The following is a 12916-nucleotide window of genomic DNA, read 5'->3' as shown; positions in this document are numbered from 1 at the left end:
ACTCACAGCTTTACTTCTGCCAGTACCTCGTCTCCTACGTTCCAAACTTTACAGAAGCTCTCCTGCGAACCTTGCAGAACTAGCACTCCTGAAAGAAAGGATATTGCGGAGACATGGCTTAGCCACAGCCTGGGGGATGTTTCCAGAATGAGATTTTCACTCTGCAGCGGAGTGTGCGCTGATATGAAACTTCCTGGCAGATTAAAACTGTGTGCCCGACCGAGACTCGAACTCGGGACCTTTGCCTTTCGCGGGCAAGTGCTCTACCAACTGAGCTATCCAAGCACGACTCACGCCCGGTACTCACAGCTTTACTTCTGCCAGTACCTCGTCTCCTACGTTCCAAACTTTACAGAAGCTCTCCTGCGAACCTTGCAGAACTAGCACTCCTGAAAGAAAGGATATTGCGGAGACATGGCTTAGCCACAGCCTGGGGGATGTTTACAGAATGAGATTTTCACTCTGCAGCGGAGTGTGCGCTGATATGAAACTTCCTGGCAGATTAAAACTGTGTGCCCGACCGAGACTCGAACTCGGGACCTTTGCCTTTCGCGGGCAAGTGCTCTACCAACTGAGCTATCCAAGCACGACTCACGCCCGGTACTCACAGCTTTACTTCTGCCAGTACCTCGTCTCCTACGTTCCAAACTTTACAGAAGCTCTCCTGCGAACCTTGCAGAACTAGCACTCCTGAAAGAAAGGATATTGCGGAGACATGGCTTAGCCACAGCCTGGGGGATGTTTCCAGAAAGAGATTTTCACTCTGCAGCGGAGTGTGCGCTGATATGAAACTTCCTGGCAGATTAAAACTGTGTGCCCGACCGAGACTCGAACTCGGGACCTTTGCCTTTCGCGGGCAAGTGCTCTACCAACTGAGCTATCCAAGCACGACTCACGCCCGGTACTCACAGCTTTACTTCTGCCAGTACCTCGTCTCCTACGTTCCAAACTTTACAGAAGCTCTCCTGCGAACCTTGCAGAACTAGCACTCCTGAAAGAAAGGATATTGCGGAGACATGGCTTAGCCACAGCCTGGGGGATGTTTCCAGAATGAGATTTTCACTCTGCAGCGGAGTGTGCGCTGATATGAAACTTCCTGGCAGATTAAAACTGTGTGCCCGACCGAGACTCGAACTCGGGACCTTTGCCTTTCGCGGGCAAGTGCTCTACCAACTGAGCTATCCAAGCACGACTCACGCCCGGTACTCACAGCTTTACTTCTGCCAGTACCTCGTCTCCTACGTTCCAAACTTTACAGAAGCTCTCCTGCGAACCTTGCAGAACTAGCACTCCTGAAAGAAAGGATATTGCGGAGACATGGCTTAGCCACAGCCTGGGGGATGTTTCCAGAATGAGATTTTCACTCTGCAGCGGAGTGTGCGCTGATATGAAACTTCCTGGCAGATTAAAACTGTGTGCCCGACCGAGACTCGAACTCGGGACCTTTGCCTTTCGCGGGCAAGTGCTCTACCAACTGAGCTATCCAAGCACGACTCACGCCCGGTACTCACAGCTTTACTTCTGCCAGTACCTCGTCTCCTACGTTCCAAACTTTACAGAAGCTCTCCTGCGAACCTTGCAGAACTAGCACTCCTGAAAGAAAGGATATTGCGGAGACATGGCTTAGCCACAGCCTGGGGGATGTTTCCAGAATGAGATTTTCACTCTGCAGCGGAGTGTGCGCTGATATGAAACTTCCTGGCAGATTAAAACTGTGTGCCCGACCGAGACTCGAACTCGGGACCTTTGCCTTTCGCGGGCAAGTGCTCTACCAACTGAGCTATCCAAGCACGACTCACGCCCGGTACTCACAGCTTTACTTCTGCCAGTACCTCGTCTCCTACGTTCCAAACTTTACAGAAGCTCTCCTGCGAACCTTGCAGAACTAGCACTCCTGAAAGAAAGGATATTGCGGAGACATGGCTTAGCCACAGCCTGGGGGATGTTTCCAGAATGAGATTTTCACTCTGCAGCGGAGTGTGCGCTGATATGAAACTTCCTGGCAGATTAAAACTGTGTGCCCGACCGAGACTCGAACTCGGGACCTTTGCCTTTCGCAGGCAAGTGCTCTACCAACTGAGCTATCCAAGCACGACTCACGCCCGGTACTCACAGCTTTACTTCTGCCAGTACCTCGTCTCCTACGTTCCAAACTTTACAGAAGCTCTCCTGCGAACCTTGCAGAACTAGCACTCCTGAAAGAAAGGATATTGCGGAGACATGGCTTAGCCACAGCCTGGGGGATGTTTCCAGAATGAGATTTTCACTCTGCAGCGGAGTGTGCGCTGATATGAAACTTCCTGGCAGATTAAAACTGTGTGCCCGACCGAGACTCGAACTCGGGACCTTTGCCTTTCGCGGGCAAGTGCTCTACCAACTGAGCTATCCAAGCACGACTCACGCCCGGTACTCACAGCTTTACTTCTGCCAGTACCTCGTCTCCTACGTTCCAAACTTTACAGAAGCTCTCCTGCGAACCTTGCAGAACTAGCACTCCTGAAAGAAAGGATATTGCGGAGACATGGCTTAGCCACAGCCTGGGGGATGTTTCCAGAATGAGATTTTCACTCTGCAGCGGAGTGTGCGCTGATATGAAACTTCCTGGCAGATTAAAACTGTGTGCCCGACCGAGACTCGAACTCGGGACCTTTGCCTTTCGCGGGCAAGTGCTCTACCAACTGAGCTATCCAAGCACGACTCACGCCCGGTACTCACAGCTTTACTTCTGCCAGTACCTCGTCTCCTACGTTCCAAACTTTACAGAAGCTCTCCTGCGAACCTTGCAGAACTAGCACTCCTGAAAGAAAGGATATTGCGGAGACATGGCTTAGCCACAGCCTGGGGGATGTTTCCAGAATGAGATTTTCACTCTGCAGCGGAGTGTGCGCTGATATGAAACTTCCTGGCAGATTAAAACTGTGTGCCCGACCGAGACTCGAACTCGGGACCTTTGCCTTTCGCGGGCAAGTGCTCTACCAACTGAGCTATCCAAGCACGACTCACGCCCGGTACTCACAGCTTTACTTCTGCCAGTACCTCGTCTCCTACGTTCCAAACTTTACAGAAGCTCTCCTGCGAACCTTGCAGAACTAGCACTCCTGAAAGAAAGGATATTGCGGAGACATGGCTTAGCCACAGCCTGGGGGATGTTTCCAGAATGAGATTTTCACTCTGCAGCGGAGTGTGCGCTGATATGAAACTTCCTGGCAGATTAAAACTGTGTGCCCGACCGAGACTCGAACTCGGGACCTTTGCCTTTCGCGGGCAAGTGCTCTACCAACTGAGCTATCCAAGCACGACTCACGCCCGGTACTCACAGCTTTACTTCTGCCAGTACCTCGTCTCCTACGTTCCAAACTTTACAGAAGCTCTCCTGCGAACCTTGCAGAACTAGCACTCCTGAAAGAAAGGATATTGCGGAGACATGGCTTAGCCACAGCCTGGGGGATGTTTCCAGAATGAGATTTTCACTCTGCAGCGGAGTGTGCGCTGATATGAAACTTCCTGGCAGATTAAAACTGTGTGCCCGACCGAGACTCGAACTCGGGACCTTTGCCTTTCGCAGGCAAGTGCTCTACCAACTGAGCTATCCAAGCACGACTCACGCCCGGTACTCACAGCTTTACTTCTGCCAGTACCTCGTCTCCTACGTTCCAAACTTTACAGAAGCTCTCCTGCGAACCTTGCAGAACTAGCACTCCTGAAAGAAAGGATATTGCGGAGACATGGCTTAGCCACAGCCTGGGGGATGTTTCCAGAATGAGATTTTCACTCTGCAGCGGAGTGTGCGCTGATATGAAACTTCCTGGCAGATTAAAACTGTGTGCCCGACCGAGACTCGAACTCGGGACCTTTGCCTTTCGCGGGCAAGTGCTCTACCAACTGAGCTATCCAAGCACGACTCACGCCCGGTACTCACAGCTTTACTTCTGCCAGTACCTCGTCTCCTACGTTCCAAACTTTACAGAAGCTCTCCTGCGAACCTTGCAGAACTAGCACTCCTGAAAGAAAGGATATTGCGGAGACATGGCTTAGCCACAGCCTGGGGGATGTTTCCAGAATGAGATTTTCACTCTGCAGCGGAGTGTGCGCTGATATGAAACTTCCTGGCAGATTAAAACTGTGTGCCCGACCGAGACTCGAACTCGGGACCTTTGCCTTTCGCGGGCAAGTGCTCTACCAACTGAGCTATCCAAGCACGACTCACGCCCGGTACTCACAGCTTTACTTCTGCCAGTACCTCGTCTCCTACGTTCCAAACTTTACAGAAGCTCTCCTGCGAACCTTGCAGAACTAGCACTCCTGAAAGAAAGGATATTGCGGAGACATGGCTTAGCCACAGCCTGGGGGATGTTTCCAGAATGAGATTTTCACTCTGCAGCGGAGTGTGCGCTGATATGAAACTTCCTGGCAGATTAAAACTGTGTGCCCGACCGAGACTCGAACTCGGGACCTTTGCCTTTCGCGGGCAAGTGCTCTACCAACTGAGCTATCCAAGCACGACTCACGCCCGGTACTCACAGCTTTACTTCTGCCAGTACCTCGTCTCCTACGTTCCAAACTTTACAGAAGCTCTCCTGCGAACCTTGCAGAACTAGCACTCCTGAAAGAAAGGATATTGCGGAGACATGGCTTAGCCACAGCCTGGGGGATGTTTCCAGAATGAGATTTTCACTCTGCAGCGGAGTGTGCGCTGATATGAAACTTCCTGGCAGATTAAAACTGTGTGCCCGACCGAGACTCGAACTCGGGACCTTTGCCTTTCGCGGGCAAGTGCTCTACCAACTGAGCTATCCAAGCACGACTCACGCCCGGTACTCACAGCTTTACTTCTGCCAGTACCTCGTCTCCTACGTTCCAAACTTTACAGAAGCTCTCCTGCGAACCTTGCAGAACTAGCACTCCTGAAAGAAAGGATATTGCGGAGACATGGCTTAGCCACAGCCTGGGGGATGTTTCCAGAATGAGATTTTCACTCTGCAGCGGAGTGTGCGCTGATATGAAACTTCCTGGCAGATTAAAACTGTGTGCCCGACCGAGACTCGAACTCGGGACCTTTGCCTTTCGCGGGCAAGTGCTCTACCAACTGAGCTATCCAAGCACGACTCACGCCCGGTACTCACAGCTTTACTTCTGCCAGTACCTCGTCTCCTACGTTCCAAACTTTACAGAAGCTCTCCTGCGAACCTTGCAGAACTAGCACTCCTGAAAGAAAGGATATTGCGGAGACATGGCTTAGCCACAGCCTGGGGGATGTTTCCAGAATGAGATTTTCACTCTGCAGCGGAGTGTGCGCTGATATGAAACTTCCTGGCAGATTAAAACTGTGTGCCCGACCGAGACTCGAACTCGGGACCTTTGCCTTTCGCGGGCAAGTGCTCTACCAACTGAGCTATCCAAGCACGACTCACGCCCGGTACTCACAGCTTTACTTCTGCCAGTACCTCGTCTCCTACGTTCCAAACTTTACAGAAGCTCTCCTGCGAACCTTGCAGAACTAGCACTCCTGAAAGAAAGGATATTGCGGAGACATGGCTTAGCCACAGCCTGGGGGATGTTTCCAGAATGAGATTTTCACTCTGCAGCGGAGTGTGCGCTGATATGAAACTTCCTGGCAGATTAAAACTGTGTGCCCGACCGAGACTCGAACTCGGGACCTTTGCCTTTCGCGGGCAAGTGCTCTACCAACTGAGCTATCCAAGCACGACTCACGCCCGGTACTCACAGCTTTACTTCTGCCAGTACCTCGTCTCCTACGTTCCAAACTTTACAGAAGCTCTCCTGCGAACCTTGCAGAACTAGCACTCCTGAAAGAAAGGATATTGCGGAGACATGGCTTAGCCACAGCCTGGGGGATGTTTCCAGAATGAGATTTTCACTCTGCAGCGGAGTGTGCGCTGATATGAAACTTCCTGGCAGATTAAAACTGTGTGCCCGACCGAGACTCGAACTCGGGACCTTTGCCTTTCGCGGGCAAGTGCTCTACCAACTGAGCTATCCAAGCACGACTCACGCCCGGTACTCACAGCTTTACTTCTGCCAGTACCTCGTCTCCTACGTTCCAAACTTTACAGAAGCTCTCCTGCGAACCTTGCAGAACTAGCACTCCTGAAAGAAAGGATATTGCGGAGACATGGCTTAGCCACAGCCTGGGGGATGTTTACAGAATGAGATTTTCACTCTGCAGCGGAGTGTGCGCTGATATGAAACTTCCTGGCAGATTAAAACTGTGTGCCCGACCGAGACTCGAACTCGGGACCTTTGCCTTTCGCGGGCAAGTGCTCTACCAACTGAGCTATCCAAGCACGACTCACGCCCGGTACTCACAGCTTTACTTCTGCCAGTACCTCGTCTCCTACGTTCCAAACTTTACAGAAGCTCTCCTGCGAACCTTGCAGAACTAGCACTCCTGAAAGAAAGGATATTGCGGAGACATGGCTTAGCCACAGCCTGGGGGATGTTTCCAGAAAGAGATTTTCACTCTGCAGCGGAGTGTGCGCTGATATGAAACTTCCTGGCAGATTAAAACTGTGTGCCCGACCGAGACTCGAACTCGGGACCTTTGCCTTTCGCGGGCAAGTGCTCTACCAACTGAGCTATCCAAGCACGACTCACGCCCGGTACTCACAGCTTTACTTCTGCCAGTACCTCGTCTCCTACGTTCCAAACTTTACAGAAGCTCTCCTGCGAACCTTGCAGAACTAGCACTCCTGAAAGAAAGGATATTGCGGAGACATGGCTTAGCCACAGCCTGGGGGATGTTTCCAGAATGAGATTTTCACTCTGCAGCGGAGTGTGCGCTGATATGAAACTTCCTGGCAGATTAAAACTGTGTGCCCGACCGAGACTCGAACTCGGGACCTTTGCCTTTCGCGGGCAAGTGCTCTACCAACTGAGCTATCCAAGCACGACTCACGCCCGGTACTCACAGCTTTACTTCTGCCAGTACCTCGTCTCCTACGTTCCAAACTTTACAGAAGCTCTCCTGCGAACCTTGCAGAACTAGCACTCCTGAAAGAAAGGATATTGCGGAGACATGGCTTAGCCACAGCCTGGGGGATGTTTCCAGAATGAGATTTTCACTCTGCAGCGGAGTGTGCGCTGATATGAAACTTCCTGGCAGATTAAAACTGTGTGCCCGACCGAGACTCGAACTCGGGACCTTTGCCTTTCGCGGGCAAGTGCTCTACCAACTGAGCTATCCAAGCACGACTCACGCCCGGTACTCACAGCTTTACTTCTGCCAGTACCTCGTCTCCTACGTTCCAAACTTTACAGAAGCTCTCCTGCGAACCTTGCAGAACTAGCACTCCTGAAAGAAAGGATATTGCGGAGACATGGCTTAGCCACAGCCTGGGGGATGTTTCCAGAATGAGATTTTCACTCTGCAGCGGAGTGTGCGCTGATATGAAACTTCCTGGCAGATTAAAACTGTGTGCCCGACCGAGACTCGAACTCGGGACCTTTGCCTTTCGCGGGCAAGTGCTCTACCAACTGAGCTATCCAAGCACGACTCACGCCCGGTACTCACAGCTTTACTTCTGCCAGTACCTCGTCTCCTACGTTCCAAACTTTACAGAAGCTCTCCTGCGAACCTTGCAGAACTAGCACTCCTGAAAGAAAGGATATTGCGGAGACATGGCTTAGCCACAGCCTGGGGGATGTTTCCAGAATGAGATTTTCACTCTGCAGCGGAGTGTGCGCTGATATGAAACTTCCTGGCAGATTAAAACTGTGTGCCCGACCGAGACTCGAACTCGGGACCTTTGCCTTTCGCAGGCAAGTGCTCTACCAACTGAGCTATCCAAGCACGACTCACGCCCGGTACTCACAGCTTTACTTCTGCCAGTACCTCGTCTCCTACGTTCCAAACTTTACAGAAGCTCTCCTGCGAACCTTGCAGAACTAGCACTCCTGAAAGAAAGGATATTGCGGAGACATGGCTTAGCCACAGCCTGGGGGATGTTTCCAGAATGAGATTTTCACTCTGCAGCGGAGTGTGCGCTGATATGAAACTTCCTGGCAGATTAAAACTGTGTGCCCGACCGAGACTCGAACTCGGGACCTTTGCCTTTCGCGGGCAAGTGCTCTACCAACTGAGCTATCCAAGCACGACTCACGCCCGGTACTCACAGCTTTACTTCTGCCAGTACCTCGTCTCCTACGTTCCAAACTTTACAGAAGCTCTCCTGCGAACCTTGCAGAACTAGCACTCCTGAAAGAAAGGATATTGCGGAGACATGGCTTAGCCACAGCCTGGGGGATGTTTCCAGAATGAGATTTTCACTCTGCAGCGGAGTGTGCGCTGATATGAAACTTCCTGGCAGATTAAAACTGTGTGCCCGACCGAGACTCGAACTCGGGACCTTTGCCTTTCGCGGGCAAGTGCTCTACCAACTGAGCTATCCAAGCACGACTCACGCCCGGTACTCACAGCTTTACTTCTGCCAGTACCTCGTCTCCTACGTTCCAAACTTTACAGAAGCTCTCCTGCGAACCTTGCAGAACTAGCACTCCTGAAAGAAAGGATATTGCGGAGACATGGCTTAGCCACAGCCTGGGGGATGTTTCCAGAATGAGATTTTCACTCTGCAGCGGAGTGTGCGCTGATATGAAACTTCCTGGCAGATTAAAACTGTGTGCCCGACCGAGACTCGAACTCGGGACCTTTGCCTTTCGCGGGCAAGTGCTCTACCAACTGAGCTATCCAAGCACGACTCACGCCCGGTACTCACAGCTTTACTTCTGCCAGTACCTCGTCTCCTACGTTCCAAACTTTACAGAAGCTCTCCTGCGAACCTTGCAGAACTAGCACTCCTGAAAGAAAGGATATTGCGGAGACATGGCTTAGCCACAGCCTGGGGGATGTTTCCAGAATGAGATTTTCACTCTGCAGCGGAGTGTGCGCTGATATGAAACTTCCTGGCAGATTAAAACTGTGTGCCCGACCGAGACTCGAACTCGGGACCTTTGCCTTTCGCGGGCAAGTGCTCTACCAACTGAGCTATCCAAGCACGACTCACGCCCGGTACTCACAGCTTTACTTCTGCCAGTACCTCGTCTCCTACGTTCCAAACTTTACAGAAGCTCTCCTGCGAACCTTGCAGAACTAGCACTCCTGAAAGAAAGGATATTGCGGAGACATGGCTTAGCCACAGCCTGGGGGATGTTTCCAGAATGAGATTTTCACTCTGCAGCGGAGTGTGCGCTGATATGAAACTTCCTGGCAGATTAAAACTGTGTGCCCGACCGAGACTCGAACTCGGGACCTTTGCCTTTCGCAGGCAAGTGCTCTACCAACTGAGCTATCCAAGCACGACTCACGCCCGGTACTCACAGCTTTACTTCTGCCAGTACCTCGTCTCCTACGTTCCAAACTTTACAGAAGCTCTCCTGCGAACCTTGCAGAACTAGCACTCCTGAAAGAAAGGATATTGCGGAGACATGGCTTAGCCACAGCCTGGGGGATGTTTCCAGAATGAGATTTTCACTCTGCAGCGGAGTGTGCGCTGATATGAAACTTCCTGGCAGATTAAAACTGTGTGCCCGACCGAGACTCGAACTCGGGACCTTTGCCTTTCGCGGGCAAGTGCTCTACCAACTGAGCTATCCAAGCACGACTCACGCCCGGTACTCACAGCTTTACTTCTGCCAGTACCTCGTCTCCTACGTTCCAAACTTTACAGAAGCTCTCCTGCGAACCTTGCAGAACTAGCACTCCTGAAAGAAAGGATATTGCGGAGACATGGCTTAGCCACAGCCTGGGGGATGTTTCCAGAATGAGATTTTCACTCTGCAGCGGAGTGTGCGCTGATATGAAACTTCCTGGCAGATTAAAACTGTGTGCCCGACCGAGACTCGAACTCGGGACCTTTGCCTTTCGCGGGCAAGTGCTCTACCAACTGAGCTATCCAAGCACGACTCACGCCCGGTACTCACAGCTTTACTTCTGCCAGTACCTCGTCTCCTACGTTCCAAACTTTACAGAAGCTCTCCTGCGAACCTTGCAGAACTAGCACTCCTGAAAGAAAGGATATTGCGGAGACATGGCTTAGCCACAGCCTGGGGGATGTTTCCAGAATGAGATTTTCACTCTGCAGCGGAGTGTGCGCTGATATGAAACTTCCTGGCAGATTAAAACTGTGTGCCCGACCGAGACTCGAACTCGGGACCTTTGCCTTTCGCGGGCAAGTGCTCTACCAACTGAGCTATCCAAGCACGACTCACGCCCGGTACTCACAGCTTTACTTCTGCCAGTACCTCGTCTCCTACGTTCCAAACTTTACAGAAGCTCTCCTGCGAACCTTGCAGAACTAGCACTCCTGAAAGAAAGGATATTGCGGAGACATGGCTTAGCCACAGCCTGGGGGATGTTTCCAGAATGAGATTTTCACTCTGCAGCGGAGTGTGCGCTGATATGAAACTTCCTGGCAGATTAAAACTGTGTGCCCGACCGAGACTCGAACTCGGGACCTTTGCCTTTCGCGGGCAAGTGCTCTACCAACTGAGCTATCCAAGCACGACTCACGCCCGGTACTCACAGCTTTACTTCTGCCAGTACCTCGTCTCCTACGTTCCAAACTTTACAGAAGCTCTCCTGCGAACCTTGCAGAACTAGCACTCCTGAAAGAAAGGATATTGCGGAGACATGGCTTAGCCACAGCCTGGGGGATGTTTCCAGAATGAGATTTTCACTCTGCAGCGGAGTGTGCGCTGATATGAAACTTCCTGGCAGATTAAAACTGTGTGCCCGACCGAGACTCGAACTCGGGACCTTTGCCTTTCGCGGGCAAGTGCTCTACCAACTGAGCTATCCAAGCACGACTCACGCCCGGTACTCACAGCTTTACTTCTGCCAGTACCTCGTCTCCTACGTTCCAAACTTTACAGAAGCTCTCCTGCGAAACTTGCAGAACTAGCACTCCTGAAAGAAAGGATATTGCGGAGACATGGCTTAGCCACAGCCTGGGGGATGTTTCCAGAATGAGATTTTCACTCTGCAGCGGAGTGTGCGCTGATATGAAACTTCCTGGCAGATTAAAACTGTGTGCCCGACCGAGACTCGAACTCGGGACCTTTGCCTTTCGCGGGCAAGTGCTCTACCAACTGAGCTATCCAAGCACGACTCACGCCCGGTACTCACAGCTTTACTTCTGCCAGTACCTCGTCTCCTACGTTCCAAACTTTACAGAAGCTCTCCTGCGAACCTTGCAGAACTAGCACTCCTGAAAGAAAGGATATTGCGGAGACATGGCTTAGTTTGGAACGTAGGAGACGAGGTACTGGCAGAAGTAATGCTGTGAGTACCGGGCGTGAGTCGTGCTTGGATAGCTCAGTTGGTAGAGCACTTGCCCGCGAAAGGCAAAGGTCCCGAGTTCGAGTCTCGGTCGGGCACACAGTTTTAATCTGCCAGGAAGTTTCATATCAGCGCACACTCCGCTGCAGAGTGAAAATCTCATTCTGGAAACATCCCCCAGGCTGTGGCTAAGCCATGTCTCCGCAATATCCTTTCTTTCAGGAGTGCTAGTTCTGCAAGGTTCGCAGGAGAGCTTCTGTAAAGTTTGGAACGTAGGAGACGAGGTACTGGCAGAAGTAAAGCTATGAGTACCGGGCGTGAGTCGTGCTTGGATAGCTCAGTTGGTAGAGCACTTGCCCGCGAAAGGCAAAGGTCCCGAGTTCGAGTCTCGGTCGGGCACACAGTTTTAATCTGCCAGGAAGTTTCATATCAGCGCACACTCCGCTGCAGAGTGAAAATCTCATTCTGGAAACATCCCCCAGGCTGTGGCTAAGCCATGTCTCCGCAATATCCTTTCTTTCAGGAGTGCTAGTTCTGCAAGGTTCGCAGGAGAGCTTCTGTAAAGTTTGGAACGTAGGAGACGAGGTACTGGCAGAAGTAAAGCTGTGAGTACCGGGCGTGAGTCGTGCTTGGATAGCTCAGTTGGTAGAGCACTTGCCCGCGAAAGGCAAAGGTCCCGAGTTCGAGTCTCGGTCGGGCACACAGTTTTAATCTGCCAGGAAGTTTCATATCAGCGCACACTCCGCTGCAGAGTGAAAATCTCATTCTGGAAACATCCCCCAGGCTGTGGCTAAGCCATGTCTCCGCAATATCCTTTCTTTCAGGAGTGCTAGTTCTGCAAGGTTCGCAGGAGAGCTTCTGTAAAGTTTGGAACGTAGGAGACGAGGTACTGGCAGAAGTAAAGCTGTGAGTACCGGGCGTGAGTCGTGCTTGGATAGCTCAGTTGGTAGAGCACTTGCCCGCGAAAGGCAAAGGTCCCGAGTTCGAGTCTCGGTCGGGCACACAGTTTTAATCTGCCAGGAAGTTTCATATCAGCGCACACTCCGCTGCAGAGTGAAAATCTCATTCTGGAAACATCCCCCAGGCTGTGGCTAAGCCATGTCTCCGCAATATCCTTTCTTTCAGGAGTGCTAGTTCTGCAAGGTTCGCAGGAGAGCTTCTGTAAAGTTTGGAACGTAGGAGACGAGGTACTGGCAGAAGTAAAGCTGTGAGTACCGGGCGTGAGTCGTGCTTGGATAGCTCAGTTGGTAGAGCACTTGCCCGCGAAAGGCAAAGGTCCCGAGTTCGAGTCTCGGTCGGGCACACAGTTTTAATCTGCCAGGAAGTTTCATATCAGCGCACACTCCGCTGCAGAGTGAAAATCTCATTCTGGAAACATCCCCCAGGCTGTGGCTAAGCCATGTCTCCGCAATATCCTTTCTTTCAGGAGTGCTAGTTCTGCAAGGTTCGCAGGAGAGCTTCTGTAAAGTTTGGAACGTAGGAGACGAGGTACTGGCAGAAGTAAAGCTGTGAGTACCGGGCGTGAGTCGTGCTTGGATAGCTCAGTTGGTAGAGCACTTGCCCGCGAAAGGCAAAGGTCCCGAGTTCGAGTCTCGGTCGGGCACACAGTTTTAATCTGCC

The 12916-nt window shown here is 51.8% G+C and overlaps 39 non-coding genes across 39 annotated transcripts; 6 read left to right on the top strand and 33 right to left on the bottom strand.

The window, feature by feature from the left end:
* Positions 1–212: 212 nt before the first annotated feature.
* On the bottom strand, positions 213–285 carry Trnas-cga (transfer RNA serine (anticodon CGA)). The gene has a single exon. It is a non-coding gene; the product is annotated as a tRNA-Ser (tRNA).
* A 228-nt stretch (positions 286–513) lies between these two features.
* Positions 514–586, bottom strand: Trnas-cga (transfer RNA serine (anticodon CGA)). The gene has a single exon. It is a non-coding gene; the product is annotated as a tRNA-Ser (tRNA).
* Positions 587–814: 228 nt separating this feature from the next.
* On the bottom strand, positions 815–887 carry Trnas-cga (transfer RNA serine (anticodon CGA)). The gene has a single exon. It is a non-coding gene; the product is annotated as a tRNA-Ser (tRNA).
* Positions 888–1115: 228 nt separating this feature from the next.
* On the bottom strand, positions 1116–1188 carry Trnas-cga (transfer RNA serine (anticodon CGA)). The gene has a single exon. It is a non-coding gene; the product is annotated as a tRNA-Ser (tRNA).
* Positions 1189–1416: 228 nt separating this feature from the next.
* Trnas-cga (transfer RNA serine (anticodon CGA)) lies at positions 1417–1489 on the bottom strand. Its single transcript has one exon. It is a non-coding gene; the product is annotated as a tRNA-Ser (tRNA).
* Positions 1490–1717: 228 nt separating this feature from the next.
* Positions 1718–1790, bottom strand: Trnas-cga (transfer RNA serine (anticodon CGA)). The gene has a single exon. It is a non-coding gene; the product is annotated as a tRNA-Ser (tRNA).
* A 529-nt stretch (positions 1791–2319) lies between these two features.
* Positions 2320–2392, bottom strand: Trnas-cga (transfer RNA serine (anticodon CGA)). Its single transcript has one exon. It is a non-coding gene; the product is annotated as a tRNA-Ser (tRNA).
* A 228-nt stretch (positions 2393–2620) lies between these two features.
* Trnas-cga (transfer RNA serine (anticodon CGA)) lies at positions 2621–2693 on the bottom strand. Its single transcript has one exon. It is a non-coding gene; the product is annotated as a tRNA-Ser (tRNA).
* Positions 2694–2921: 228 nt separating this feature from the next.
* Positions 2922–2994, bottom strand: Trnas-cga (transfer RNA serine (anticodon CGA)). Its single transcript has one exon. It is a non-coding gene; the product is annotated as a tRNA-Ser (tRNA).
* Positions 2995–3222: 228 nt separating this feature from the next.
* Trnas-cga (transfer RNA serine (anticodon CGA)) lies at positions 3223–3295 on the bottom strand. The gene has a single exon. It is a non-coding gene; the product is annotated as a tRNA-Ser (tRNA).
* Positions 3296–3824: 529 nt separating this feature from the next.
* On the bottom strand, positions 3825–3897 carry Trnas-cga (transfer RNA serine (anticodon CGA)). Its single transcript has one exon. It is a non-coding gene; the product is annotated as a tRNA-Ser (tRNA).
* Positions 3898–4125: 228 nt separating this feature from the next.
* Positions 4126–4198, bottom strand: Trnas-cga (transfer RNA serine (anticodon CGA)). Its single transcript has one exon. It is a non-coding gene; the product is annotated as a tRNA-Ser (tRNA).
* Positions 4199–4426: 228 nt separating this feature from the next.
* Positions 4427–4499, bottom strand: Trnas-cga (transfer RNA serine (anticodon CGA)). The gene has a single exon. It is a non-coding gene; the product is annotated as a tRNA-Ser (tRNA).
* Positions 4500–4727: 228 nt separating this feature from the next.
* On the bottom strand, positions 4728–4800 carry Trnas-cga (transfer RNA serine (anticodon CGA)). Its single transcript has one exon. It is a non-coding gene; the product is annotated as a tRNA-Ser (tRNA).
* Positions 4801–5028: 228 nt separating this feature from the next.
* On the bottom strand, positions 5029–5101 carry Trnas-cga (transfer RNA serine (anticodon CGA)). Its single transcript has one exon. It is a non-coding gene; the product is annotated as a tRNA-Ser (tRNA).
* Positions 5102–5329: 228 nt separating this feature from the next.
* Positions 5330–5402, bottom strand: Trnas-cga (transfer RNA serine (anticodon CGA)). Its single transcript has one exon. It is a non-coding gene; the product is annotated as a tRNA-Ser (tRNA).
* A 228-nt stretch (positions 5403–5630) lies between these two features.
* Positions 5631–5703, bottom strand: Trnas-cga (transfer RNA serine (anticodon CGA)). The gene has a single exon. It is a non-coding gene; the product is annotated as a tRNA-Ser (tRNA).
* A 228-nt stretch (positions 5704–5931) lies between these two features.
* Trnas-cga (transfer RNA serine (anticodon CGA)) lies at positions 5932–6004 on the bottom strand. The gene has a single exon. It is a non-coding gene; the product is annotated as a tRNA-Ser (tRNA).
* Positions 6005–6232: 228 nt separating this feature from the next.
* Trnas-cga (transfer RNA serine (anticodon CGA)) lies at positions 6233–6305 on the bottom strand. Its single transcript has one exon. It is a non-coding gene; the product is annotated as a tRNA-Ser (tRNA).
* A 228-nt stretch (positions 6306–6533) lies between these two features.
* Trnas-cga (transfer RNA serine (anticodon CGA)) lies at positions 6534–6606 on the bottom strand. The gene has a single exon. It is a non-coding gene; the product is annotated as a tRNA-Ser (tRNA).
* A 228-nt stretch (positions 6607–6834) lies between these two features.
* Positions 6835–6907, bottom strand: Trnas-cga (transfer RNA serine (anticodon CGA)). The gene has a single exon. It is a non-coding gene; the product is annotated as a tRNA-Ser (tRNA).
* Positions 6908–7135: 228 nt separating this feature from the next.
* Trnas-cga (transfer RNA serine (anticodon CGA)) lies at positions 7136–7208 on the bottom strand. The gene has a single exon. It is a non-coding gene; the product is annotated as a tRNA-Ser (tRNA).
* A 228-nt stretch (positions 7209–7436) lies between these two features.
* On the bottom strand, positions 7437–7509 carry Trnas-cga (transfer RNA serine (anticodon CGA)). Its single transcript has one exon. It is a non-coding gene; the product is annotated as a tRNA-Ser (tRNA).
* Positions 7510–8038: 529 nt separating this feature from the next.
* Trnas-cga (transfer RNA serine (anticodon CGA)) lies at positions 8039–8111 on the bottom strand. Its single transcript has one exon. It is a non-coding gene; the product is annotated as a tRNA-Ser (tRNA).
* Positions 8112–8339: 228 nt separating this feature from the next.
* Trnas-cga (transfer RNA serine (anticodon CGA)) lies at positions 8340–8412 on the bottom strand. Its single transcript has one exon. It is a non-coding gene; the product is annotated as a tRNA-Ser (tRNA).
* Positions 8413–8640: 228 nt separating this feature from the next.
* Trnas-cga (transfer RNA serine (anticodon CGA)) lies at positions 8641–8713 on the bottom strand. Its single transcript has one exon. It is a non-coding gene; the product is annotated as a tRNA-Ser (tRNA).
* Positions 8714–8941: 228 nt separating this feature from the next.
* Trnas-cga (transfer RNA serine (anticodon CGA)) lies at positions 8942–9014 on the bottom strand. The gene has a single exon. It is a non-coding gene; the product is annotated as a tRNA-Ser (tRNA).
* Positions 9015–9543: 529 nt separating this feature from the next.
* Trnas-cga (transfer RNA serine (anticodon CGA)) lies at positions 9544–9616 on the bottom strand. Its single transcript has one exon. It is a non-coding gene; the product is annotated as a tRNA-Ser (tRNA).
* Positions 9617–9844: 228 nt separating this feature from the next.
* Positions 9845–9917, bottom strand: Trnas-cga (transfer RNA serine (anticodon CGA)). Its single transcript has one exon. It is a non-coding gene; the product is annotated as a tRNA-Ser (tRNA).
* A 228-nt stretch (positions 9918–10145) lies between these two features.
* Trnas-cga (transfer RNA serine (anticodon CGA)) lies at positions 10146–10218 on the bottom strand. The gene has a single exon. It is a non-coding gene; the product is annotated as a tRNA-Ser (tRNA).
* Positions 10219–10446: 228 nt separating this feature from the next.
* On the bottom strand, positions 10447–10519 carry Trnas-cga (transfer RNA serine (anticodon CGA)). The gene has a single exon. It is a non-coding gene; the product is annotated as a tRNA-Ser (tRNA).
* Positions 10520–10747: 228 nt separating this feature from the next.
* On the bottom strand, positions 10748–10820 carry Trnas-cga (transfer RNA serine (anticodon CGA)). The gene has a single exon. It is a non-coding gene; the product is annotated as a tRNA-Ser (tRNA).
* A 228-nt stretch (positions 10821–11048) lies between these two features.
* On the bottom strand, positions 11049–11121 carry Trnas-cga (transfer RNA serine (anticodon CGA)). The gene has a single exon. It is a non-coding gene; the product is annotated as a tRNA-Ser (tRNA).
* Positions 11122–11321: 200 nt separating this feature from the next.
* On the top strand, positions 11322–11394 carry Trnas-cga (transfer RNA serine (anticodon CGA)). The gene has a single exon. It is a non-coding gene; the product is annotated as a tRNA-Ser (tRNA).
* Positions 11395–11622: 228 nt separating this feature from the next.
* Positions 11623–11695, top strand: Trnas-cga (transfer RNA serine (anticodon CGA)). The gene has a single exon. It is a non-coding gene; the product is annotated as a tRNA-Ser (tRNA).
* A 228-nt stretch (positions 11696–11923) lies between these two features.
* Positions 11924–11996, top strand: Trnas-cga (transfer RNA serine (anticodon CGA)). The gene has a single exon. It is a non-coding gene; the product is annotated as a tRNA-Ser (tRNA).
* Positions 11997–12224: 228 nt separating this feature from the next.
* Trnas-cga (transfer RNA serine (anticodon CGA)) lies at positions 12225–12297 on the top strand. Its single transcript has one exon. It is a non-coding gene; the product is annotated as a tRNA-Ser (tRNA).
* Positions 12298–12525: 228 nt separating this feature from the next.
* On the top strand, positions 12526–12598 carry Trnas-cga (transfer RNA serine (anticodon CGA)). Its single transcript has one exon. It is a non-coding gene; the product is annotated as a tRNA-Ser (tRNA).
* Positions 12599–12826: 228 nt separating this feature from the next.
* Positions 12827–12899, top strand: Trnas-cga (transfer RNA serine (anticodon CGA)). The gene has a single exon. It is a non-coding gene; the product is annotated as a tRNA-Ser (tRNA).
* The last annotated feature ends 17 nt before the right edge of the window (positions 12900–12916 follow it).

The sequence above is a fragment of the Schistocerca cancellata genome, chromosome 8 (genome assembly GCF_023864275.1).
Source record: "Schistocerca cancellata isolate TAMUIC-IGC-003103 chromosome 8, iqSchCanc2.1, whole genome shotgun sequence".
In the NCBI taxonomy this organism is placed as follows: Eukaryota; Metazoa; Arthropoda; class Insecta; order Orthoptera; family Acrididae; genus Schistocerca; species Schistocerca cancellata.
This window is presented reverse-complemented; position numbering and strand designations above follow the sequence as displayed.